General features: G+C 42.6%; 1 protein-coding gene across 24 annotated transcripts in view; it reads right to left on the reverse strand.

The window, feature by feature from the left end:
* Positions 1-26,624, reverse strand: part of SLC45A1 (solute carrier family 45 member 1) — a 75,275-nt gene that overhangs the window by 46,604 nt on the left and 2,047 nt on the right. For 17 of the 24 annotated variants that reach the window (XR_008469472.1, XR_008469470.1, XR_008469471.1 and 14 more), the window contains exon 1: positions 1-26,247. This exon is cut by the window's left edge. The exons of 3 other annotated variants lie outside the window; for them this stretch is intronic. The gene's annotated coding sequence lies outside the window, so the exon portion shown is untranslated. Of the gene's footprint in view, positions 26,248-26,624 lie in introns of those variants that run through there. 4 more of the 24 variants (XM_054222140.1, XM_054222136.1, XM_054222134.1 and 1 more) reach the window with 1 other exon arrangement.

Here is a 26,624-nt window from a genome sequence, read left to right on the forward strand (position 1 = left end):
ACAGATTTCTTGAGGACTGTGCAGTCTATAAACAGCCAGCCAGCCACATAACTCTGACGCACTGAAAATCCCTGGACATGACTCAAAAATATTCCTCACAAAGCTGACGGGAACATTCCTAGGCCAGCTATTCTGGCCACAAGTGCTCTCCTCATCACTGGGTAAGAGCTTTGTCATTCACAGCAACCCTATGCCAGTAGACTCTAGGTTATGAGGCAAATCTTAGGTTTTTACAGATCAGACCTGATCAGCCAGACCAGGCTGTTCACTTCAAAATGGTCAAAAGTCTTCAAATAATTTTCAAGTTCCCATGTCACTGTGGGTACATTTTGTCAGTAGGATTTTAATTCCCAAGTCAATACTATTACGTTAGCAAATAAAACATTTTCCTATACAAACTATCTTATATCCCATACTATCAAACTATTCAAACAGCATTTTAAGCTATGTATGGAGACTGAAACACATCCACTGATAACTCACAAGTAGGAAATATGATAGAGTGCTTTAACACAGTATTGCTGTATTCCATTCTAATTCCACCGAATCACTCCTTTTTACAAAATGTGAAACTGAGAGGCATTTCTAATTTCATATTATGCAAAAAAGTACTGACTTCCTGTTGCAGAAATAATGGAAGCCAATTTAGAGTTTCCATTTTGCTCATAGTGTCATCTAAGATCACATACAACATGAAAGATATTTCATTTTTCATCAAAATGACTCAGAAAAGACCACGACACAATATAAAATTTGTCAGCAAGATTTCTCGGAACATTGGACATCTGCCATATTAGTCAAGAATTACGTGTATCCATCTCCTGGCTAACACGGAATTTAAATAGGAACATCCACAGAACACACCACCATATTTTATTCTAAAAATCAGAAGGACAAGCCCTCTGCTTTAGATACTTACGTGTACTTGTGTGTTTCATTTGGCTGACTGTAAATACAGCTTTTCAGAGCTGAATCATTACAGCTTGATGACACCAAGTAAACGGTAATGGCTTGTGCTCTCATGCAAACAAGCGGGCAAAAGTTAGCAAGAAGAGCCTCAGTGACAGGAATGAGTTGTGCTCTATTAGGACACTGCCCCTCATCTTTTGAATGTTCTCGGAAAGGAAATTTGAGAGCATGCAGCCACAGAACAGAACAAAATCAAATATATTTCATGACGAGCCTGAAGAAACCCCACCTCTGTAGAGTACATATCTCACGCTCGTGTCACAGTGCAGACCACATTAAAACAAAGAGTGTAGTGGGGACACTTCTTCCAGCCCTCTGTAACACTCAGCGTAGCATTTCAGGCTGTGATCCAAAGCCTAATTTAATACAACAGAGGTGTGTAACCTCAGCTTTGTCGTGCTGAGAAGACTGCTGTTAAGGCGTGAGAAAGCGTACAAGCTTAAAGCTATGCAAGATAAGAAAAAGTAAAATCATGGACAGAAGTGCAGTCATTGAGATAGGAATAAAAGGCCAATGATTCAAGGAAAGAAATAATGTCATGAAAAGGTAACACAAAGCCAAAACATTCTAACAAGAAAAGAAAGCAAAGAATTCCATGTTTTGGGCCACTTCTATTCTCGGTGAGGTTCCCAGTGCTCCTGCAGATGTTCATGCAAGTGTTTTTCTCCCTTGATTACAATTTGTTAATACCCTATCACAGTCGGAGAAAAATGTTGGCATGAAAACGAGTGCCACACATCTTCCTTTACCAGCCCTCCAGATGATTCATAAGCAATTATTTAAAAGTCTAAAATTGTTCCTATGTGGGGGTAAATCAGAGAACTGGGAAGTTACTCGTATTCCAGGCCATCTACGTGGACCTCGGTGTCTTTCAGCAGGATTCCTGCAAGACCAAAACTATTTCTAAGACTGACTGCTTTGTGACACAAGCTCCGTTGTCAGCTGATTAAAGAGAGACTGTAAGAAGGAGAGAGGTGAGGCTCAGGGTACTGAGGACAAACACACATGCTGTTTCACTGGCCATATTTACTTTACACATACATTATGAACATATTTCCAACAGCCTAGTACCACGCAACTGAATGCAAATAACAGTTTGCTGATGTTATGACAGTAAATAAAATCCCCACAGTTACGTTCATACGTATAAACACTCAAAATTATTGATTACAAAGATGAACATTATCTACCATTTGGTAACACCTAGGAATAAATATGGCAAAATATTTTTAAAACATTACCTATATCTGTAAAGGTCTTCCAGGCATCTCATGAGCTTGGGTTTTGTGGGGTTTTTTTCCCCCTCAGGAACTTAGCTGAGTACTAATAAAGGCATATCAACATTCAACTGCTTTCTGGATGCTAAGTACTGCTATAGATTGAACATCATTCAAACAGTATATAATTCATAGGTTTATGCTACAGTCATTTTCTGCAATGCACGCTCTAAACAAGCTAAAAGTAAACTTAATCTTTCCTGAAGTTTTACTCCTGCTCAGCCTTAATGTCTATTCATGTGGTTCATGATAGCGTGTAGGTGGAATCTGGAAATGAACGGCTCTTCCTCAGTCAAGGCTACGCCATGTTCTGAGAAGCTCGTTTCATTGGCCCCTTTTATGATGAAACCAGAGTAAAACTACTCATGAATGAATTTTTCAGATTGTAAAAAGCTGAACCACAGAAGAATTTGGAGCACCACATTCTTCCTATGTTTGTGGGATCTATGTTCATACTACACCACTAATACACACATATCACGCTTTTACTGATCTTTAGTGACCACAGCGTGATGGCAGTAAACTGTGACGTTCTTGATAAAACCCCAGTGTTTAACAATATCAGTTTGCCAGGTTCGGTTACACTTTTTGGCATGAATCTCCAGAGAATGCCTGGTTTTAAAAGTAGCTGCTACAATTACAGCTATATATGAGAGATTAGCAATGCCTTTGAAATGTAACTTCATACCCTCATAGGCGTGTTTGCAGCTGAAGGCAAACTGAACTGAAAACAAGCAATACGAGCTGGAGTACAAATTGTGACATCGAAAATACCAACCATCTTGTCTATCAGCTCCTCAGACATGGAACAGATTCTAGAAAAGCTGTCTCTCAGCACTTTTATTTTGCAGCAACCAATAGCCCAAAGCATTAGGCTCACAATGAATGAGCAGGAAAGAGAGCACTTAGGTAGTTCTGACAGGCTGAGTCCTGCACACCGCTGTGCGGTGCTAGAGACCGAGACTGGCTTGGCCTTCGCTCCCAGATGACTCTGCAGCACTTGCAGTCGAGACTAGAACAGAACTATTCACACACATGGCCCTCACCTTTACTTGAGGAACCCATATGATGCTCCACTCTGCGCTGCCCATCACGCGAACTCTGCACCCGTACAGAGCTCTGATAAACGGCCTCAGACCATCTGCAGAAATTCAAAGGAAAGAACTGCGAGGGTATACATGCAGTATGCGACGACCCAAGTTCTACCATATCACTGCTTTTCTTCCTCGCACACAGGTCCAACAGCTCGGCCAGCTCCCAAAGCCACCAGTTCACAGCCATGCCACACTAACTCTGGCACGTTGTTGGCAGAAGCGGCGGAGGGGGCACTGCCTGTTTAATCTAGTTTACAGAGTACAGCTCCTGCATATCTAACTACAATCTTGGATTAAAGTTTTTAGGCTCTGCCTATTAATAATGGTTATCAGTTCACTCTTTACACTGAAATTCATCGTTCCCAAAAGAAGCCAGGAGCTTCACTAAGGTAGCAATAACATGGAAATATAGGGGCTGATACACAACTACCTATTTAAAGTTCAAAGTAATTTCTTGCTAACCTTGCCTCTTTAAAAACTTTCTAAACATCATTTAGCACTGTATTTTAAGTTGACCACAGGAAGCGCAAACAGGAAAGTCCAGGAGAAGCTTGTCTACCCCTCAGGCATTTCCTGCACTAGTGACAAAAGCATAATGCAAAATTGCTAAGAAAATGCTTTGTGTTTAGGTTATGCTTTTTCTTCCTTTTAGTCAAGAAATATTTGTTCACCAAAAATTGCAGTCTGGAAACAACAATGCCCACCTCTGCACCACTGTGTCTGGCTAGACTCAGAGCTGCTGGGAGCGTGTCTCCAGTAAACCAAGTTTGGGAATAAACTCAGAAAATGAACGAAGCCAAAGCCAAGCTCTTAATTTTTCCACCCACCCTTCAAGCAGAGTGGGTGCTTAATAGTCACTTGATCTACTAGGCCACCCTTTGCTGAAAGGAAATTACCTATACACCTCTCCACTAGCCCTGTAATCACTTAGCTGATGGAAGAAAAATCTCAACGATCCCTTTGAGGAGAAAGCAGATGATTCAAGCATTCCCATGTTAAAAACAAACACTACAAACAATTGAGAAGGCCCCAAATTGTTCCCCAAACTACAATACCCCTGATCATAATGACAGTTAACAGTGAATTCTCTCTTCCTGCTCAGACATCTAGGCAATAAAAGCAAGAATATATACAAAAGAAAAAACATTCACAAAAAACTTTTTCACAAGTATTAATCTCTTTTTTCCTTCCTGTGCTGTCTACCAACGTTGCCTAAAAGGCCTTACTTTAGGCTTGCGGAGCAAAACCTGTAACAGGCCAAGTCTCAATGTGTGTTTGCTCCAGCCACAGTTTGACCTTACACTGAAGTACGAGTTGGGCATGTGCTAGCAATTCATTTTCCATCCCTGCTTCATGTCCACAGACAGAAAAGGAATATGCGTGCCAGCAGGTAGACAGAGCACACTCTATTTTAGGTGACTGACCTGGACGACTGGAGAAGCAGGATCTTGAAGTGTCTGCTCCTTAATCTGGACACAGCATCTGATCTCTGCTGAGCATCAAACAGGGATGCTTCTCTGCACTGTTCCCTTTCTTATGATGATTTGTGCTTGCCTACTCTCACTGAAATCTCTACATCCTAAGTAATCAGCACACTCCTCTGCTGTTCCCCACAGTTCCTGACAATCTCGAACAAGAAAAAAATAAAGAGCAAAGACTTAGTGTTCTTAACGATAAAGGTTAATGCATGTGTATTAACACAACCCACAAAAAGGAAGAGGGGAGGAGGAAAAAAAAACAACCCACCACCAAAAATCCCCCACACTGTACTCAGAGAAAGCTTCCATTCATTTGAAATAGGTTTTAGTGAAGATTTCAAGATGTTCTCGCAGATCATTGAAAAAACAGCACACAGGTTTTCTCTTAAGGTAAACATGGAGTCTTAAACGTCTCCCATTTCATGATGGTTGTTACCATGCCGGCGGGATTCGTGCGCCTGTTTCTGCTAGCTTTCTAGTGTTCAATGCTGTCTGCAGAGCCTTCAATATTCCCTCCTCAAAAAATGCTAGTCATTTTGCCACAACTCTTGCTACTGGGAGGCCTTTCCTGTAGTAAAAGGGAACACTACCTATGTTCAAATCCTCCAGCAATAAGCTGTCGACTCTTCTGTGCCACAATAGAAATCAGAAGGCAAATAACTTTTTTTTACAAGAGGATATTTTCTAGAAGGCCTAGATAGGGTGGGGCAGACTGCAGCAGGAGAATCTTGCTTGTGCCGAGTGATTTCGGAGCACAAGAGACAGATAACATAAATGAATCAGAAGTGCCTTGGGCTCCAAGTTGTAACAGCATTTCTCTCCACATCAGGAGAAAGATCCTGTTGCAGACAACAGCTAAAATCAGGCGGGGAACGTAGCTTTTTAAGTCACCTTCTAAGCTGAGGGACCGAAAATCAAGGAATTCAATGAATTTGACTTCTTCAGCTAACGCGCATACAACAAAAGGCGTGATGGGTCCCGGGGCAAGAAGAGATAAGGCCTCAAAAATGCCTATGGTCTTTCAGCTCCCTAGCAGCATCTTGGTAGCATCAATTCAAACCAAATCAGTTCCTCTAATCCATGCTAAAATAGTTCTAGGCCACGTTCCTTCTGAAGGAAGCTTATCTTGCCTGATTTTTCAGTAGCGCAGGCGACCCACAGGCACACCCCAGACTGTCGATCTTCTCTCCACCCTCTCTTTTCACAAAGGCCTAACTCCTCCAGCATTATTCCTCCAGGTGATGGATCCACTGTACTCTATTTGCAAATTCTTCCAGATTACAACTTTCTGCTGCAAGATGCTGAGAGCATCCATAACCTCATGAGAAGACAACACCAGAAGTGATATCAGAACGCGTGCCTGTACCAGCGTATCAATGATACATGAATTAGTGCAGTTCTGCACACCGCAGGGCAGTTACTGCGCAGGGGCAGCAGACAGCATCATCACGAAGATGGCAGCACAGTTCTGTGGGCAGGCCTTGAAAATAGATACGTTCATAACGAATGTCTGCCACATCTGAAAAATCAGAGTAACTTTGGTGGGTCTTTACGAGCAGTGAAGCCCACCATTCCTGACCGAAAAGACCACACCAGTTAAACATATTCCAGCTGATGAGCACAAACTCTTTTAGAAAGAATATTATATTACACTACATTTCCCCACTACAGAAGGTTCCAAACTATAGCTGCTTCTCTGAGAGATGATGCCTTCATTGCAACCTAGAGAAACACACAAAGTAACTGACATAAGGATGCAGCAAAAATATCTTCCATTTAGAATATTTTTATGTGCTGAGGCCAAACTCAATTACGTCCCGGTGAAACTAAAAGTAAGGCAGTTTCTTTTTGCTTCAGAATAGGGAGTATTCCTCATGATTTAACACATTATGGCACATGGAAGACATCTATCTGTCCTTTCTCTTCAACGCTTTGAGATCTGCCACCTTGCATCACCAAACTCAAGCACTGGTAGTATCATCATAGGCAAGCTTTAAAATAAATAAATATTTTTTAAAATCCTTTTAACAAGGTTTTACCTATGTCTAGAATCTGCTGTCACTTCTGTGGGGATGCAGGACAAACTCACACAAACTGGGGCCTATATTCTACATAAAGAGTTCTGCCCCAGGTAAAAAAAAAGCACTCTGCATTATATACTATTTCTTTCAAAGTCTTACTGAAAATCTGTAAACATTCAGTTTCATCATATTGAGAACTTGTACGGAAGCTAACCAGAATATACAGGAAAGTGAATATCTTACAAATTAAAAGATTTGCAGGAATACAACATAGTATACTTCTATTTTCTAAGGCATGCCTTCCCATACGAGAATCCTATCTCTTAGCAAATATATATCCAGGTAATCGTTTTCCTGCTGATGCAAGTGTTCTTTACTACTACAAAGTTCTGTTCCTGATACTAGTGACTGACAGACTCATGAAAGACTTCAGTAGCTACGGGAAAACGAGCCATTAGAACTGCCTTTAACTGTTTGTCTTTGTTGGGTGATGCTATGCCTATTTTACGCTCAGAAAAACTGAGATCTTTAGGGACAAATGTGCCTCGGAGTGTGTGTGTTACACCTAAACAGCAATTCTTCCAGGTTAGCCTTTTCCCTTTCCATGCAGCCTATAGCACGCTGCATTACAGATAACAGATACTGCTTCCTGTACGCAAAGCCATGTAAAATGAGATTTCAGGAAATAATGGATTATTTTTTTTTAATCCACAACATAAATCCCACACACACTCCCCCAGACTGGTTTTCTGTTTAAGACTCAGACTCCCTGCAGGTACTGCTGTGCTCTCTCTGCCTCCGGGAAAGGAGATAAATCTTATCAAGAAGTAATTAGAACAGGGAGCAAACAGTACTGTCAGCTGAGCCAATGCAGGTATACCCTGTTACAGTTCCCTCACTTACCACTGCTTACTTGCTAAATAAACTGACCCAATGAGTCAGTCATTGCAACAAAATGATGTAATACGTAAAAAATCTGAACTAGTAACCTCCAATATTCTTTGAACACTCGGGAATAACCCCTGCATTAGTCAGGGAGCAGCAAGTACAAGCTGCCACTGCCTTGGTGAGTCATGAACAAAAGAGACTTGGCATCTTTTACAGCTTTGTGTAACCCTCCTCCTCATGTTCCCCCTACAAACCAGTGTCTCCCATACTCTGGACACAGAGTACGAGCACAGAGTATGAGTGCTGGCTACATCCCTACTGCACCCCGTCAATGACTCATCCACGCGTGCCCCAATCAACAAGTGCTCCATGATCCGTGCTCCTCTGTGTTTATATACACCTATCCATTAAAACAGATGCATTTCTGTGTTGGATCTTTATCCAGCTAACCTTCACCTGAAGACAATTCAAGTGTCTAAGTTAAGCAGTCTCATCTTATGCTTCCTGTTGGTGTTTTGCATCAACAGAATTAATTTCCAATCCCACATTAAATCTACTGATTTACAAACAGCACTTCTGCAATTACGCAGTCTTCTGAAAGCTTCTCCTCCAAGCAGTAGGCACTGTAGATTAACACCAGGCCTACTCAAAATGTCTGGATATTTGTCAAGGCCAAACATCTACCAAATTGGCTCCTAGAGGTCCTCCCCTGCGGGAATTGCCAACTGAACCTTTTGAAAGCTTCTAATTCACTTAAAATAAGCACTAAACGCAGTCTAGAGACATCTGCCAGTGTCTAGAAAGGCAGGGCCTCTAGAAATGCAGGATGCATGCTACAGTTACACAACATTAATAGTTTTAAGAAACATAAGGCAGGATTGCCCGTTGTATTTATTTACAGACTAAAATGGATTCAGTCAATGTTTAGATGAACATATCACTGGTAAGGTCTGAAAAGGGGGGGGACACGTCAGTTTGTTTGGTTTGGGCTTTAGATTTTTTTAAAGTCAGAACTGGTTCAGGAGTTCAGCGTGAGAGAGTTAACATCTCCAAAACAAAGACTGACAGCTAGAACAGATGTTTACTTCTCACCAGTGCAGTACTCTTCAAGTTGGTATTTGTCTCAGTCACTACAGCTAGCAGATCTCAATGGACACGCATAAGAATTTATAGTTCTTAAACTGACAATTAATTAAGCAAAACTTCCTCTCTCTGCACAAAACAAAAAAGATGATGTTTACCATCCTTCCTGGTTTTCTGATGCTGTATTTCTCTGCATGGATCACTAAGATAACAAAAAGACTGAAACTGCAGTGATCCCACAACACTCCCAGCAGGCAAGTTTATGCAAGGTAAGTGTGTGCAAGAAGCTCTTATGAAAAAAGCAGAACAGAGAAGAACAAAGTGCATCATCAAGGCAAACAGAACCCTTGGCTATGCGATCTGCAATTCAAACAGCTGATTCTTTGCAAAATGAAGTCCCTTGTTTCCTCCCAAATCCATGGTAGCTGCTGGCATTCCGTAAGAATTTCCCATTACACTTTGTGATAATGTACCTGGAGCACTGCAGAGGGAATGTCCATATCTGTGTCTAGGAACTTCAGCTGCTCTCTTGCACCAACATACACCAATGATACTAATCATACTTTTCTTGCAATAACTGGATTCATAGACATTGCTTTGTAATCATTCACCAAAAACGCACAGGACGATAAAAGCAGAAATGGGAAATGCATTATTCCATGCAGGAATCTAGTAAAGAACTGAAATGCCGTTTCCTAAAGAATATTTAGAGAACATTTACTGTGAAAACAGAAGCTGAAGCTGCTTCTACCACTACTTCAAAAACACAAGTGTTAGAAAAGAACTGCTTAATTCTATCCCTAGCTTCTTTCTTTCCAATTATTCTTCCCATCCAACCCCAGCTCCAAACTGAATGTAGGAATTCAAAGTATGTTGCAGAGGGCCAGAAACTTCCCCCTTGCACTTTGAAATGGAGAATCATCCTTTTGCTGCTCCAGGTCATGGTTAGTCTGACAAAAACAGAAAAGCCTTCTCTGATCCCAAGAATGCTCCACTTTTCTTCTCCATACAAAACATCAAGAGATTTTAACTTCTAATTACTAAAGATTTAACTCAAAATTGAAAACAGCTTTCATAAAAGATGCCTGGCAGAAAACACCTTAGGATTTGCCGAGCTCTAACGTAAACATGTATTTACTTATTTTAAGGCTAAATACTTCAAAGCGGGCAAAGTCAGGATGCAAGGCAAGATGTGCTGTTTTACCTGCCAGCTCCAGTAAGCCTAGAGAGTTACATTCTCAGCAACACAGGTCAAGATCTCTTAAATCTGGGGTGGAAAGAAAAGGAATTAGCATGTTCAATTAAGAATTTGCTGTTATCTATGCAGCTGGAAATTTGTGTATATTTGGACAGTAGACCTGGGTTAATGCTTCTCTAGCCTCTACAGTTTATACAGTTAAATCAGATTGGTAAATAAGCTGAAATGAAATAGGAATAAATATTAATGGGTAAAAATTTCAGACTCACAGCAAGCAGTTTCTTACGCTGCGGCATAAAGTACCCCCACTAACTGCACGTGCTCTTTGCAGACAGGCAGTGACATCTGCCTGGTACATAACATCCTCCGAGTCACCTGAGCGTAGCTGCAGCTTCTGCACAGCCCTGATATCCAGTGTTTGCAACAAGGCTGTGGGAGCAGACTAACGAGGTAGAAGGGCAAACAGCTGAGCAATTAATTCCCCTCTGATCAGTACACACTGGGCTATAGGCATCGCCACCCACCTCTGAGCCAGGAGCCTCTGAGAACTCTACGCTCTCCATCACTGGAGACTGATCATCTCCAGTTTTTGCTTTGTATTTGTGCAGCTCTCTCTCTCTTCCTCACCAGCAGCTTTGTGGACTCCCATTTTATTAGCCTTAAGGATGCAGACAGTTAGCCTGACAGCGTTTCAGCTTTATAAAAATCAGCTCAGGACCTTTGCGCTGCTGGTCCTTGATAGGCATAAGCACATTCTAGAAAGGGTTGGAGGAAGCAGATATTAAAAGCATACCTTGCCCACTTTCAATAAAACAACAGACAACACATTAATCTCACACTGACTATTCCTTACAGAACTTCTCCATTCCCTTAGTCTCTTTGGTCAGTAGGAAGCAGAAATGGTTTGTCCCCAGAACCACTGATAGCTCAGTAAGCATTACAGCTTTCCCTCTCAGCATTCCAAGCAGAGGAATCAGTCACAAAGGTTTTTTTTTCCTTTTCCTCTGATTAGCCCCACACATATTTTGGTATTGCTTAAGAAACATCTGGGTTAGGCAAGCAGAGGCTGGAGCAATGGAAATCGCCTTACTGGTTCTATAAAAGACTAACTACAAAAGAGGCCACGAGGTGAGAACAACATTTCTGAAGTTAACACATTCATCACAGCAAGGGGAAGCTGCAAAGCGAACTTGAGCTGCCTGCTGTGACAGCTCCAGAGGTTGTGTGCTGAGCCCAATGCAAATAACTGCTCTAACTTCCTAACAGCACCACAATGAATAATGGCAGTCATTGCATAAGCACAGAAAGAGATAGTCTCTCCATTGCTGGCAGCAATAAAGGAGTAGATATTCTGGACCAAAAAAAAAAAAGGATCCGTCTAATTCTGTGTCTTGCCTAAGGGAGCTGCCAATACCATCCTCTTAAAGCAGGATGTAAAAAAAAAAAAAAAAGCCTACAAATAAGAGCTTTCCTCACAGAGAAAGAGCTAACCTAGTTATCGAGTTTCCTTTGTGCAACGCCCCATCACTTTCGAGACAAAAAGGCCAACACCACCCACTGCACTCTAAGTGATCCTCCTGGCTCCAATGTCTCCCTCTGATGCAGAAGAAACACTGCCAACAGATTTATGCCAGAGCCTCTTAATGGTCCAGCTCCCACACCATAACCTTGGCCAATGTCTGAGCAAGTAGTTTTACAACTGGAGAACATGACTCCTTCATCAAGGACAATCAGCAGGTGACCACAGAAGGAGGCCGCTGCTGAAACAGGATCGAGCACAGGTGGAAATGCCAGTACTTAAGAAATTCTCTAATATGGGGTTCAGATAACACCTCTCTCAACTGCAGGTAAGATAAAAGTGGGGTTGAATATGGCTCAGCAAGCTGCCCTCCTATCCACAGGGCATACCTCTTCTGAAGGGAATTTCTCTAGGAACTCCACTGACTAGTTATAATGGTGCTTTAAATACACGGTACTGTAAGAGTCTAGCCAAATAACAGTAAGAATTGCTAGTCACAGGTAGCCTTTCTGGGGCTAGAGTCATCGTTTGCGAAGGACCGTGGGCAGACTGCTCAGCGTTGTTACTGATGCACCTTAGAGCTTTGGGACAACACTACCAACACAAAGCACTTGTGGACTGACCCCTCCAATACAACTGGCAGCTCCCAGCAGCCAGGGAGGCTCCTCAGAAGGCTGGCAGTGCCCTGGGACTCCTCAAAGCAAAGTCTGCAGCAGCCCTGAAGAATGCGTGTGGCACGATCTTTCTCACTCGCTGATACACAGATGAAGCACAATTGCATTTTCCCTGTTTTCACAGAAAAGCAGCACCGAAGGTGACACTTAGACTCAGCTTTTCTCTCATTTCTGTTTTCTAGTCTAGCTTCTTCCAAGACAGCAGCCAGATCTAACATACTTAAGAGGAGGGCTAGCCTCTTCTGAATCCTATCCAACCTGAAATACTGGCTTTGTTGGCCAGAGGCCCAGGTGAGGCTGTAACTGTGACACTACATGCAGTACCTTTGCTTAACCTTTTCCCTCCCACATTGCCAGAATGCATTTCAGATATTTTGACATCTTAGCAACAAAGACGATTTCATATACAGCTTTTTATTTCTCTCTCCAATTGAACGTGCCTAATGCACTGCTCAATCAGTACAGCAACTGCAGTCAGTACAGTCCCTTCCAAACTCTGAGTCAGATGCTAGGCTGTCTCTTGCAATCCTTTAGTCTCCCCAGCGTCCCCAGGGCCAGAGGCTGCTGTGCCAAGTGCCTCCAGCCCGTCTCGGGGAGCGGCTCAGCAGCACCCTCACCTTTGGCCAACTGCTCGCTCTGTTCCGCCCCTCCTGACTCAACCACAGGAACAGCCAAGTGAGCAATGTCCTTTTCTCTCTTACTGTTTTGTCCAAATAAGACTCTGTAGGCTTCCGCACATGCAGAATCCAGGTTCTTTGCATAGACTTAGTTTCAGACAGAAAATCCCGCAACCTCGTGGTAAATTGAGATGTTTATAAATGTTTCTCTAGCCATGTCACAGCTAGCTGATTAAAAAAAGTTAAACTAGGTGTTCAAACAAATCCCTGGGATATATTATCAGCAGCTGGGGCTGGCAGTTGTGAAACTCATTGTCTTTAAAGACAGCAGCCATTCAGGAGTTTCTGTCCTTAGCTCCTTATTGGGGAAGACGATTTCTTCTGAAATTGTAAGAGGGCTGTACTTACCTTAAAACAAAACAACTTACAGTAATACATATAATTCCTCAGTCTAGCATTTTTAGAAGGGAATTTCTCAAAAGTTAATCGCTGTGTTGGTTTCAAGTATTGTGAAAGCAAACAACGCACATATATTTGGGGCAGGGTCATCCAGAAAAGTGAAATTCAAGCAAGCTGGACAAAAGCACTCCTACAGTTTTCTGTTTTCCTGTGCTTAGTAGAAATTGGATCGTATGACAATTGCGGGTGGGAGAGACCTCATGAGGTCTGTAGTCCAACCACGTTCTCCAGGCAGAATCATCAGCCATTACATCAGACCAGGTTGCTCAGGGCTTGATTCAGTCTGGTCTTGAAACTCGCCAGGGACAGAGACTGTACAACCCCTCTGAGCAACCTGTTCCCATACCAGACTCCTTCACTGTGAGGACGTTCCCCTTACACCCAGCTGCAGATGACAAAATGGTTTTTTCAACCACAGAAATTTTTCTTCTGACAGTTTTTTCCTTTAGTTTCCTAACTTTCATAGCCGCATACTCATCCCCTCAGGCCCCTGCTGCTCTCATCTGACTCCTACTTGCCTCCTCATTCCTTTTGCTCGACCTTGACTTCTCACCTTCACCACACCATCCCCTACGCTTTGAACAGCTTGCTGCTTTTTGCATAGAAACCCTCCTGGGATTTCTTGCTCTTGTTCTCTTCTGAGTTTACTCCTTGAATCTTCTCAGCTCTAAGAATGCACACAGATGCCCACAAAGAAAGATCCCACGTCACCTTTTCTGCTTGAGTTCCCTGATGCAAGATGAAGGATGCCCATGACTTTTCCACTCTGCAGGTAACTGCATCCACAAGCAGCACTGGAGTCTCTCCTTCCTCTCCTCCACAGCATTCCTCATGGTGTCACAAAAAATCTCTCATAAGCAGACACCATGAACAGCAACTACCTTGTTTTCAGCTCCTGCCCTGGAGACTACCGGACAGAGCAGTGCAGATGAAACCAAAACTTCTGCTGTGAGGCAATACTATCACGACTCCCGTGACACGTGCTAATTTCTACAGAACTTCAGGCAGATGAGAGATGTAGCCCAGCTGTGCAAGCCACCCCTGAAGGAATGCCAGGTGAATTCATAGTAACATATGGAAAATGCTGACAGACTGCTTCCCCACCCCCACCCAAGGGGAAAAGGATTTCAACTTTACAACGACAACAAAAAAAGATTACAGACTGGGATATCCCAGCTACCTTAAATCTGACTTCAGCAGTCAAGTCTTACTTAGGGTGACTCAGGGTTACTCAGCTATCAGGACAAATTATCAAGCCAACCCTTTCACTTTGACACCAAGAAATAATGGCTCTCGTGACATTTCTTCCTGTTCACTTGCTTGCCAAATAACATTGTTGATACCTTCTTTACAAAATAAACACCAGCTACCTGAACCTCATGTACAAGCAGCTGATCCAGCTTCTCTCAAATATAGATAGCAATGGTACAGTTTAAGTAATTTCCCAGAAACTCTAAATTCAAGTGATTAAATACATTAACATAACTTTTACGGCATAGAGCATTCTTAAGCATCTCCATTTCAAAGGAAGCAAAGCGACCTCTGAAAATGCCATATAGCAAAAATACCCTGGAGAATCACAGGCGTCCTGGAGCTTTGAGGAGAGATACAAAGCCCTGCTACCCAGTCTGGCGATGAAGCGAATTACAGACCAGTTAGCCTTACGGACACAGATGGAGACTGGCTATTCATGCAACCTCGAATAGGAAAAGGGAGAGATTAAAGTAATCTCTCTTATCTAGGCTGAGTCTAATTTATCCTACTATCCACGGCAATTTCAAATAATGTGTTGAAGGGCACTAGGAAGTGTGTCAGGTATCACACAGCAATTCCTCAGCAAGCAAACAGATAGCGAAGGCATTATCCCTGGAACATTTGCCAATATCCTTCTCCTCGAGCACCCTACGGTAGGGTTGCCTACTCAAGAACCACTTTATCCCCACTTGGCAATGTGTTCAAATGCTCTACTGTAAATTTTGTTTTACACCAAAGACAATTTGTTTTACATTGTACATAACACCTCACTCAACTCCATCCCTATCTACTGCCTCCAACAGAACCCACTAACAAATATGGAAGTAAAACACTTTAGAAATGGTGCAGAGGAACCTTCACCTTCTGTCCGCCATCTGTTAGGGATTCAGCAGTCAGTTCTAGTGACACGTCACTGATGACAGGCTCCAGGCCCTCCTGCTCCCTCCTCGGGCACGGAAACACAGGTCATGCTGGACCAGCCCTTCAGAGCCACCCTGAGCTCACCTTGCCCTGCAGGGCACCTTTGCTGCTGATAGGACTAGAACGCAGGCTGCTCAAAGCCACCCATGCTTTATACCATGTGTTTGGTTTAAAACCAACTCATGCTATAGACTGATTTAAGAACCTCCAAGCCTTAAAACATAAAGCATACCCTCCAACAGCTCCCAGAAAAATGCCTGGAAAGCGAAATAAAAAGCCTGAAAACAGCTGCCGTGCTGATTACTGAAATCTGCTGTGTTCCTGCTTATCACCTGAGTGGTGGTGGTTCCCCCACCCCAGCAGATGGAACAGTATCCTAGGCTACTATACTTCAGACTAATTAGCTGGCTGCTCCCACTAACGCAAGCATACGCTTTTATTCCTCAGGAATCTCTTTCTACACTGAAAATGCTTGAAGGTGGTGAATAAAAAAGTAAATAAATTAATCTTCCTTCCCTCCAACCAGCAACACACTAATCACAAACAAGCAATGGCTGTTGCCGTTTCTCAGAGTAATTTCTGTAAAAGCAAAACTAGGTACATCAACTCAATAAGAACTGTGGTAATATTTCAAAGGCATTACCCATACATTGCAGAAAAAGTAACTCCTATGGCCTCTACTTTAGGAAGCGCAGGTGCTTCAGTGCAGGTAACACAAGGTAATACACCTAGAGAAAATCAGTCTGGCGGCCGGCACAAGGCTGAACCCAGAAGCAGCAGTTACAGCTCAGACAAGAGACCACCAAGTCATGCGCAACAGCCCTCCACAATCAGCGGCTCAAACTGGGGCAGCTGCCAAAAACAGACAACAAAAAGTAGAAGGATACGGCCAGTCAGAGCAAGCATCTGTCCCATGTGTCGCTCTGGTCTCCACACCAAGGGTGACGCAGAGAGAAAGGTAACTACAACGACGGAAGGAACAGGTGCTCATGGGGAGAGACCGATCTGCAAGGGAGAAGGTTGTGGGAGACTGGAAGGATTACAATCCAGGTTAACAAAACCCATAAAGGCAGTAAACAAGCTGAACGTGCAGCTCTTGCCATGCATAGTTATTTGCCAGACACTGTAATTTTAGAAATAGGGGCTCCTGTGGAAACTAGCAGCAAATTGGGATAGAGCAGATAAAAGAAAACACTTTACGCTGTGAGCAGGCAACTCCCAGAGCCTGCTACCACCAGTGGCCGTGGAAGCAGCGACACTCAGCAGGTCCAAAATGGGACCAGATGAATGCATGGAAAACTGATCTGAAACCAGAAAATACAAGAGCAGGCAGGGATGTAACCCGGCTACAACAGCTGTGGCTTCTGGGGGAGCGCGGGAAGACTGGACTACAAAACTGACCAGGCTTGCAAGCTTTCCCCAAAGTGGCCTTTCCCATTACTCCCACAGGAGCCCAACTACTGGCCTAGACGGACTGATGGTCTTGCCCATTACAGCATTTCTCATGTTATTTTTATTCCCGCACACAAATCTCTCAGCTTTAGTTGGATCCACAGCCAAGCAGAAGATTCAAATGCAGAACTTCAGTTCGTGCACTGTCTCGACATTCACGCACACACACAAGATCCTGAACGGATGTTACTTTCATTACACATACTTCTGGATTATCTTTCTTTTCCATTGAAATACAGGCTGTCTTTTGGGAGCCAGCCAGCTGACTTCAGGAGACAATGCTGCTGAACTGCTGTCAGCTGCTGCACTGGAATACAATACCATCTGACAGACAAGAAAAACAATTCTTAATGTGTTTACCACGAACGTGCCAGAGGTTATCACCAGTGTTTGGTGTGTGTGGAAGACAAGCAAAGAAGCAGACAAATGGTCTCTCACACTGTGAGCATCTTGGGTTTGCAGAGTACTGTGCAGCCACCCCTCTGCATATGTGCATTTCATGTGTAAAGCTTATTTGCGAAGTTCTAAAAAGGGTATGTAAGAAAAATCATTAACCCATCACCAGAAAAACTTGTCCTCTGCATAAGCCCAAAGTTCTCTGTCAATATACAGACAACATGTTTCCTTAACAGAGTGAGGGGATACTAAAGTAACTTGGCAATAAGGCCTTTATTACTAGAAATCATTTAACAGCAGAAACTTCATGAAGGCTTTACTTTGAAACTACTGCTTCCAGCAAGACCAGAAAATTTGGGAGATGACACCAGAATTAGAAAGTGGCTGTGTGCCATGTCTGAGATTGAGCCACATACCTTTCCTTCCCCAAAAGACTATTTTGATAGCAGACTTGGTTCAGCTTATTTACAGTTTTGCAGGTCATTTTTTAACTTGTCAAAACATATGCCAGGCATGTGTGCAGCAGCCAGATACCTTATCATTTAAGTAATTTCTGAAAACAACATGCAGAAACAAACATTTAATACAGATGATTATCACTTATACTTTGATTTTGGCTTCATACTACTATCTCTGCATCACTGTATTTAATTACACTCCACATTTCCTTCATGATTCATCCTTGCATAACAAACTAGATAGCCACTTTATGGGTGTGTTACAGGTTTGCACAATTAACTGTGTCTATTGGACTGGAAATGACGATTTGTATTAACTGAAAAGATCATGTGGCTGCATAGTTTGTGGGTGTTGGTTTATTAGAATGGAAAGTGCCAATTAGAGAAGGAGAAAACAAAGACACACTCATTATGTTTTAAAGAGAAGTACCTATGACTTCCTGGAAATGTTAAAGTTTATCTGGGATAGGATTCCCAGTCGCAAAATTACAAAGAAAATTATTCTTCCTGTGTTTACGAGCACGTAGGAATGGCAGAGGAGGCGGCACAGGCGACAGAGGGAGAACAAAACACGTAGTGATCCAGGAACAGGATGAGAGAGGAGTTTCCACGCCACAGCCGCCTCCACCTCCTGCCCCTGCCCAGCGGAGCCTGTGCCTCCGGCAGGCTGGGCACACCGGTGACCGCAGTGGGCCGCATGGGCTCACCGGCGACCGGTGGCTCTGCCCCGAGTCCGTAAAGACGCTCAGCAGATCCCAGCAGGAAGAGAAGATGTTTCCACGAAGAAACGGTTCCTTCCAAACCTGCAGTGACGCTGCGGAGGGAGGAAGAGAGCAGGGTCTTGAGGCGATGGCGACTTCGTGACGGGTGGGCGCTGGGCTCTGGCCGAGCCGCAGGCCGTGCGCGTGCAGCCGCAGCGCCCAGGCCTCGCCCCGCGGCCCTCCCTGCAGGGCTGCCGACAGCCGCCCGACGGCAACACTGTTTTCCTCCCCGTATTTTAAGTTCAACAGCAAATTCAGTTCGATCACGCTTCACTTTTCACATCTGCTTTCAACAGCTCCATCTCATCAGCACAAATCTATGCTAAAAAATGTAAAACTCAAATGCCTCTGAACTGACTAAAGGTTATATATTTGACTATGGTACTTGCGTAATTTTGAGTAGCAATTAGAAGGGGATGATTATGACAGAACAAACACCATATAACTTAAGTAGTTAAAATCAAAGATGATGTAAAAACTCAAGCTACTTAGTTGCTCAAAAAACGCCCACCATCATTTGGATTCACCCCTCAAATGAAGTGTGAAATATTTCCTACGAATTTTCTACAACGTACTTAAAGCCAAGAAATTGCATAAATGAATTATCCCTTGTAAATTTTTTAAATTTGAACAGAGAAGGGAATTCAATTTAGATTTTGAAAAAGTGCTTTATATATTCCAATGTGGTATATTAAAGGAGGACAAAGTATTTTTTTTAGTTTTCTGTTTTGTTGGGGGGGAGCGGAGCGGGGAAACACACAATCAGTTATTCCCTTAATTTGCAGTTTTATAATTCTGTCCATTTTTACGTGAGGTGTGAAGATACTGAAAAGCAGACCAAGACCCTCAAAAGGTCATATTTCTTGCTCCTAAAAGCAGATTATTACTTCTACAGCATTAATAAATTCCAGTTCACCTTGGAATCCTCCTCCTCCCCCCGCCCAGCTTCACAGTAGAGCCAACACACATAAAATATCAAGCACACATCATGTAGAAATACTGTCCTAAGACTGTAAGTAATCAAGTAGCTTATTTTAATGCAATTTTGTGCAAAGGTATCTGTCTGTCAGGGTTTCTACTAACTGCCACTCAATACATCCCCCAGCTTTGCTCTTCGCAACTCGCATTGGCAACAGCTGGAAATTCCAACAACTGCCACAAGGTTCAGAAGTACGAACCAGGCACAGGAGTTCACTCTGCAGTATTTCTTAGTGCCTTGAAACATGAACGCTGTGGGCATTGGGTGCAAGTGCAAGAGGAATCTCGTTTTCTGTCCAAATACATGAAGCTGGTGAATGAAGTTAGTAAATCAAACATTAAGAAAAAAAAGGGGGAGACAAGCTGGGACATAAAAAGAGATTAGGAAATGTTGTACAAAAAGTTTCTTGAGCATTACTGTGATCATACCAGCTTTTTCCCCTTCTTCTAATCTGTTTGCAGCCAGTGCTGCTATGCACAAGGACAGTTAAAACCTGTCTTGTACACACGTGCATATATATGTACACATTCATGACATATATGTTTAAGAGTGAAAACCTATTCTCATGCCTCCATTTTTGAGATGCCCAATTTGAAATGTTTTGAGGCAACCTGATCTTCAAGGTATGACCTTCGTTTTTTCTCTAAACCTCACAAAGGTTATTTAGATCATGTATATAAATCCTTGATTAAATACAGGGGACTAGAGACACCAATTTTTAAAAATACTTGTGAATAAATATTTTTAATATCAGCAATGTTGATTAATCTTTTTTCCCACCAAAATCATTAGGTCCTGTAGTGTTCGGCTTCTCAGAAAATTAGTGTTTTATTAGTAGGCACAAAGATGCACTCAGGTAAGTAAGCATTAGGCTCTGGAATTAAAGATGTCATTCATAAATAGACATTAAAAACACATGTCAGATTCTGACGTGACAAAAACACAGAAGCAAGTTCAGCAGCACTGTCTCGCTCTGTTGGGGATGTCTGTGGCAAGAGATCAGTAATCAGCAAATACAAGCATACGTCTCAAAATATAAATGCTCAGCGGCCTGTAGTGTCCCCTTCCACATGCCCTATATAGGCAGAATCTCAAATATGAATAAAATTAACTTTACAGTATTTGGGAATCAAGTTACTGAACTATTAATTTCTACAATGATACACTTAGAACTGTTTCCAAATACCATTTCTATATATATAGCTTTTCAACTTAAATTACTGGTTCAGAACGAGAAGCAGCTGAGTTTTATCCCCACTGTCCTTCCTGCTCTATCTGCGCTTACCTCCCTCGCTCACCAAAGCCGCACACTATTCCATCTTCAGATCTCGTAAAATCTGTGAAATCTCCTTCCCCTTCTTTCAGAGGTCTCACAAATACCTAACCTGATACATAAGGCAACCGAGGCTTCCCTGGGTTATGTTTTCAATAGCATGCTATACTTCTAGGCTGTCAGTTTTGCTTACTATTTATTTTGTAGAGGTCATAAGCCACACCTATTGATGATACTCTATAAATAAACAGTTTTATCAAAAGAACAGAGTCTGGCATTGTCTTTAATATGTAAAAAGGATAGAACAAGCCACAGCAAAAGGCACAAAGAAAGCAAAGAGCTGACTGCTACCATTCTTTCCAATCTCAGTGAAACCTACAATTATGATAGTAAAAGACTGACAACTTCTAAGCTTGACAATACAAAATACCCAACAGCTATAGGTGCTGACAATATTTAGTTATTTTTCAAGAGTTCCTGTTTGGTCTTGACAAACGAGGGTCTGGCCGCAGCAATCCATGCAACACGGTGTGCCGGGAGATCGGCTCCACCGACGTAGGGCCTCAGCAGCATGTGCTAAAGTGCACCAGATCACCCGGGACCGGCTCCTTCCACACACAGCCTACCTATCTAATTTATGTCCCATACCTTCGTGTTTTTGATTGATAGAGTAATTAATAAACTTTACCTAGTGCAAGGACCAGTTCAGAGGCTCCTGCATCAGATACGGTCCTTGCAGCGAACACACCAGTTGAGATCTCTTGGAGCAAAGAGGCAAAAATCCTTCCCTGGCAGGGACACAGACCCCCCCACACACACCCACCCACACCCAGAGTGTTTTGCAGTTTTCAGATGCGAGCTCACTTGGGATGTTTATCAAAGCCAACATACGAGGTAAGGTATAACGCCTCAAGCTGAGCACTATGCCACTACTCACATAGCTGCTACTTGTTTTGAAGAACAGCCATCGCAGGCACCTCTACCTGTGAAATACTGTGTGAACGCATCCTATTCTTCCCGGGCCATTTAGCTTCGCCACAAAGATGACATCTATCTATGTAGCAAAGATGACCATGACAGAAAAAGCACACTGAAAAAGAAATCGCGTAATAGACAAAGGTAACAGAATACGACATGTTCTCGGGAAGGATGAACAGGAACTTCAGCAGTGTCGCAGACCCTAACACTGCACATGGGTAGATTCCTGGAACTGCCCCCAAACTGTCATTATGCGTAACACTACACTTGTGTGAAACACTGTGCCTAAAGGGCATAAAAACACATCTGAGCCAGTCAGCTGACAGCAAGCCCTCTGGCTCTGTAAGGAGGGAGATCGGATGCAACAGGGCAGTTAGACTGGGATTTGAGTCAGCTCCTCTGTTTCTGCTGATCTGCCCAGCATCCTGCAGTGGAGCGTCTCTCAACACTGCCCTAAAAGCATCCAGTCTAACAGGGATTAAGTGAGCTCCGGGTATTTCACCAGACTACAGCTTGGCCTCCTGATGACCAGTTTACATGCCTGAGAGCAAGAATGAACTCAGCCTGGGAGGACTGTTTAACAACGTCCCTACAGCAGCAGGATGGATGTAACATTTCTGCAAGGCATTCAGATATTACAGAATAGATGGTAAGAAACAGATGTGGCTATGGCCATTTCTGGGAAACACAAGTGTGAACAACCAGCTATTTTTAATTTATCAAGTTACATTCCAGTCTAAGCTGCTACAGAATCTGTGTCAATCTTTGTGTCCTTTTTTGATCTCTTCCCTCACTCAGTTTATGCTTATGTACTGAAAAAGTCTGAGCACATGATTACCCCATCCCAACAACATGCCTTTGAAATGGCTTTTTAATCTAGACTATCCACTCCCTGACAGACTGACTTTTGCAGTATGTCTGTATTTGCTGTCTAGACACTTGAATATGCTAACCTCTAATTTAGCCCTCCTTTACTGACCCATGAGTTTCCTCCCTTCTGTGGGTCTTCTGGCTAAACTGGAAATGCAACACACTCATTCTGCCCTGTACCTGCCTGGTGTAACTGCATTCATACAAATCTGACCAGTGAAGTAAGCAAATGTTCCTCATTCACAGCAAGGATGAAGCCTTACACTGAGAAATTTTGTAGCACTCTCCTCATCCTGTCTCCCTTCTTTGCTGTCTCCAAAGAACAGCGCAGGCCTTTCCTGGAAGGATTCAGGACACATCTGCAGAGACAAGGACCTAAGCTGAATCTTGTAAGCAGAATTAAATCATTGTGTACCCAGTTACATAGGCAGAAAACGATGGACGAGTACAACTGAAATATGAAAGGGAGGGCAAAATACAGATGTACCCTAACAGCAGCCATACTGCCTCAAATCCCGAGGTCCCCCCTAACCCAGCATTGCCCTAGCATGGGGAAAAAAGGAAACAAGAGATGTTTAGGCAGCGGGCAACGTTCTCTCCCAGTTCCCGTCAGTCTGATACAAGGCACTTTCTCTACAGCCTTAATTGATTTTTCTTTCATCAGGCTCTCTGTGCCTAGTTTTTGAAGCAATGTAAAACTTCTGGCATTTGCAGCGTTCAGACAGAGATGTAATCAAGGTACACAGATGAGAGCTCACAAAAGCCATGCTGCACTTCCACTTTAGATAGTATGTTTGCATCACAAACCACTTCCATATGCCCGAAGCATAAAAGATTTGCTATCTGTCAGTTTCTACAGATGACTTAAGAGGCAATTTAGCATTATCCAATTGCTTTAAAGTCCTGTATAGGGTGAATTCGCACAAAGCCTGAGTAATGGCCGCTGAAAGAGGCTGAATTTCAGCATCAGGTCTGCACAGCGGTATATTGTTACCCTTGCAATGCAGGAGTCTGCAGTGTTAATCTATGGTTACGCCTTACACTCATTGTCTCTGCCCCTTCCCTGCACACCTACACATCTTTCCCTATCCCACATTAAGTACCACAGTACACCATACAACATCCCCCGTACAGTAAGAACAGAAGACTTATAAAGTCTAACTGCTTGTAGTTTGGGCAATATTTCTCCACTCATGTACCAGCACACGAGTTTACCACCGCTGCACCAGTCTGACTTCCTATCAGTTCAGTGAGGCTACAGCAATTCCCATGTGTCCCGTATGTATTGTTTTTCGCTGGAATTAACAGATGCTCAAGTTTATTTCCCTCACTTCAGGGTGACAGATGTTCAAAACTTACGTTAAGAATTTTATTATCTGCGTACTTTGTTTACACTGCTCTAACGCATGCATCATTAGAGTAAGAGAGAGTACCACACAGACTCTTTAAACTCGATATTCATATGTAGATCCACTCTGTCAGACTACCACAAAACAGAAGACAAAGAACTCAGTAAGACCTATGAAATCAAATTACATAATGATTGCACGCAGTTCACCTTCTACTGTGCACATCTTGATTCTGTTTGAGATAAAGTCTGTGATTTTTAAGAAAGACGTAAGAGGACATGACAACTCATTCATTTTGGAAGTCAGTATCCAAGCTAAGGCCAATGTGCTGAATCTGTCTTTGATAACGATAGAATTTCAGGACTTCTTATGATGGAAAGATTTATTCATAGACCACCTTTTGCATTGCTTTTTGCTAGGTTTGCTTTTCCCAAGGAATCCCTTACTAACGAGTTCATAAAGGCTACATCGGAAATAACTAAAGTCACAGATGGTCTCGGCTCTGTAGAAGCACTTCTGGAGGTGCTGTGGAAGTGTATCTACACTACCCTTATCCACACAACTAGTCATGCAAAAACTAGCACCACAGCATCCAACTTACACTTTGTTTACCTCTCTTCAGAAAAGCTTTTCCTCTCTGATGATTTACCACAATTACCTTTTCTAGTCATTAACAAGGCAGAAGTGTCTAAGCTACTCATTCCCTTTCAGATAACCAGACCGGAGGCACGCTTACCAGAAAACATGGAAAAAAATCCCAAGCTTCCTGCTCAAGAGCAGCTGCCACAAATAAGTAGGATTAAGCAATAACACAGCAGCAGCTACCGTAAAACAAAGTTATTGTTTATAGAAGTTGGCTGACCAAAAAAATCATAACAACCTACAGAATGACCATACAAGAACTATATCACATGTTCTATATTAAAAAATATGTCTCTATTACTTTCCATGTTGGTCTTTCAGTACGAAATTTTACTTTCATCCTTCTGTAGCTTCCTAAACAGATTCTGCCTTTCGCGTCTCCAGCTGCTGCTTACATTTATGCCTTTCTCCTCTCAAGACAAACAGAAATAGCAACAAAAATTTTACCTGTTGAAAATGGGAAGTATCAAGGGAACCGAGATCATTGAAAAGGCATATGCTGCAGACAAGCTAGAAATAGGACAACTCTGATCAAAGGACATCCAGTATCACCGGGATTCATTCCCTGTGCAAAGGGAATCCTTGAATGAAAGGAAATATCATGAATGAAAGACACGATATTCTTTTTTCACTGAATTCAGACGTTCCGTTAAGCAGACAAGTCTGCTATACATCTCCAAAACAGGGTACAAAAGAGGTTTAAAGCATCTTGTAATGCTACCTGAGCTGTTTTTTTAGCAGACTTGTTATTAACTAGTATTAACCAACCAGGATGTCCAAGATTACTTAGGAGTTAGTCTTTAGGGCAATTAGCAAATTGCAAAGAATGGTTTACACAGGCCTACAGAACTGTGAGTCCTGAAATAACTTCATATTGCAAAGAAGGGAGAGAAATGAGAATGTAACTGTTGGTACAGAATTCAATTTCCTTTATGCACAAGTCAGCACAGAAACTATTACAAGTGACACCGTTACTAAACATTTTTATTCAGAAATTTAAGGCAGTGGGGGTTTAGTGAACAAAGCCATCGGTAAAGTAATTTAATGGTCAGAGACAAAAATTCCATACCATTACATGCACACGAACTAATTCATAAATTATCTAACAGAGCAAAACCAGGTCTGCTGATGGAAGTACAGAGGCCAAAGGGTAACACCCGCAGGGAAAGCCAGAACGGCCTTTTCATGGACCAAAGATTCTCAGTTAAAAAGCCAAACATCTGTTATTCCTTTATGTTCCACCATGGAGGCACTACAAGAGTTTGTCCTACTGAAGTCATGTCAACACTCTGAAATGCATTTAAAAAAAAAAAGTTTGTCCTTTGTATCCATTCATAGTAACATTTAGGGCTATTTGCACCATCAGCGAGAATGTACATCAACATACCAGAATTAAAGGGGAAAACAGAAAAAAAGAGAAAAGGAGAGGAAAAAGAAAAAAAAAAAAAGAACAACGAAAAAGAAAAAAAAACAACAGCTTTCTCCTCAACACATATATGCAATCAGAACGATTTAAACCTACGATAACACATCTTGCATGCACAGTCCATCCCCAGACACAGCTAGTCACAGTTTTCAAGTCCAGAGCAACAGAAGCACAGGACAGCATTTGGAAGAAGGCTTTGAGCACGTACAGTTCAGTGCAAGCCATCGTCACTAGTTGCAGCCCCCCCGAGCACGTGTCCAGAACACAATGTAGTGCTGTCTCACCATTAACACAGTGTGCCCTAATTCATCAAACACACAAAACCTCACTTGCCTGCTCTCCTCCTTTTTGTGTGACGGCTTCCACCCCGCCTCATATTCTTTTCAGTTTCTCTCATCTACACAACATGTCCAGCGAACTTTAGAGAACCTCTTCATTTCCCACATCCAAGGAAAAAAAACAAAACCCACCAGAAATCTCTCCTAGTTTATATTCCTTCCCTTTCTTCTCATGCCACCTTTGCTATTGTACAGCAATACACCAGTTCTCATGATAGAAACATGCAGTAAAAGAGCTTACTGTCCCCAA

This window comes from Rissa tridactyla, chromosome 16, assembly GCF_028500815.1.
Source record: "Rissa tridactyla isolate bRisTri1 chromosome 16, bRisTri1.patW.cur.20221130, whole genome shotgun sequence".
NCBI lineage: Eukaryota > Metazoa > Chordata > Aves > Charadriiformes > Laridae > Rissa > Rissa tridactyla.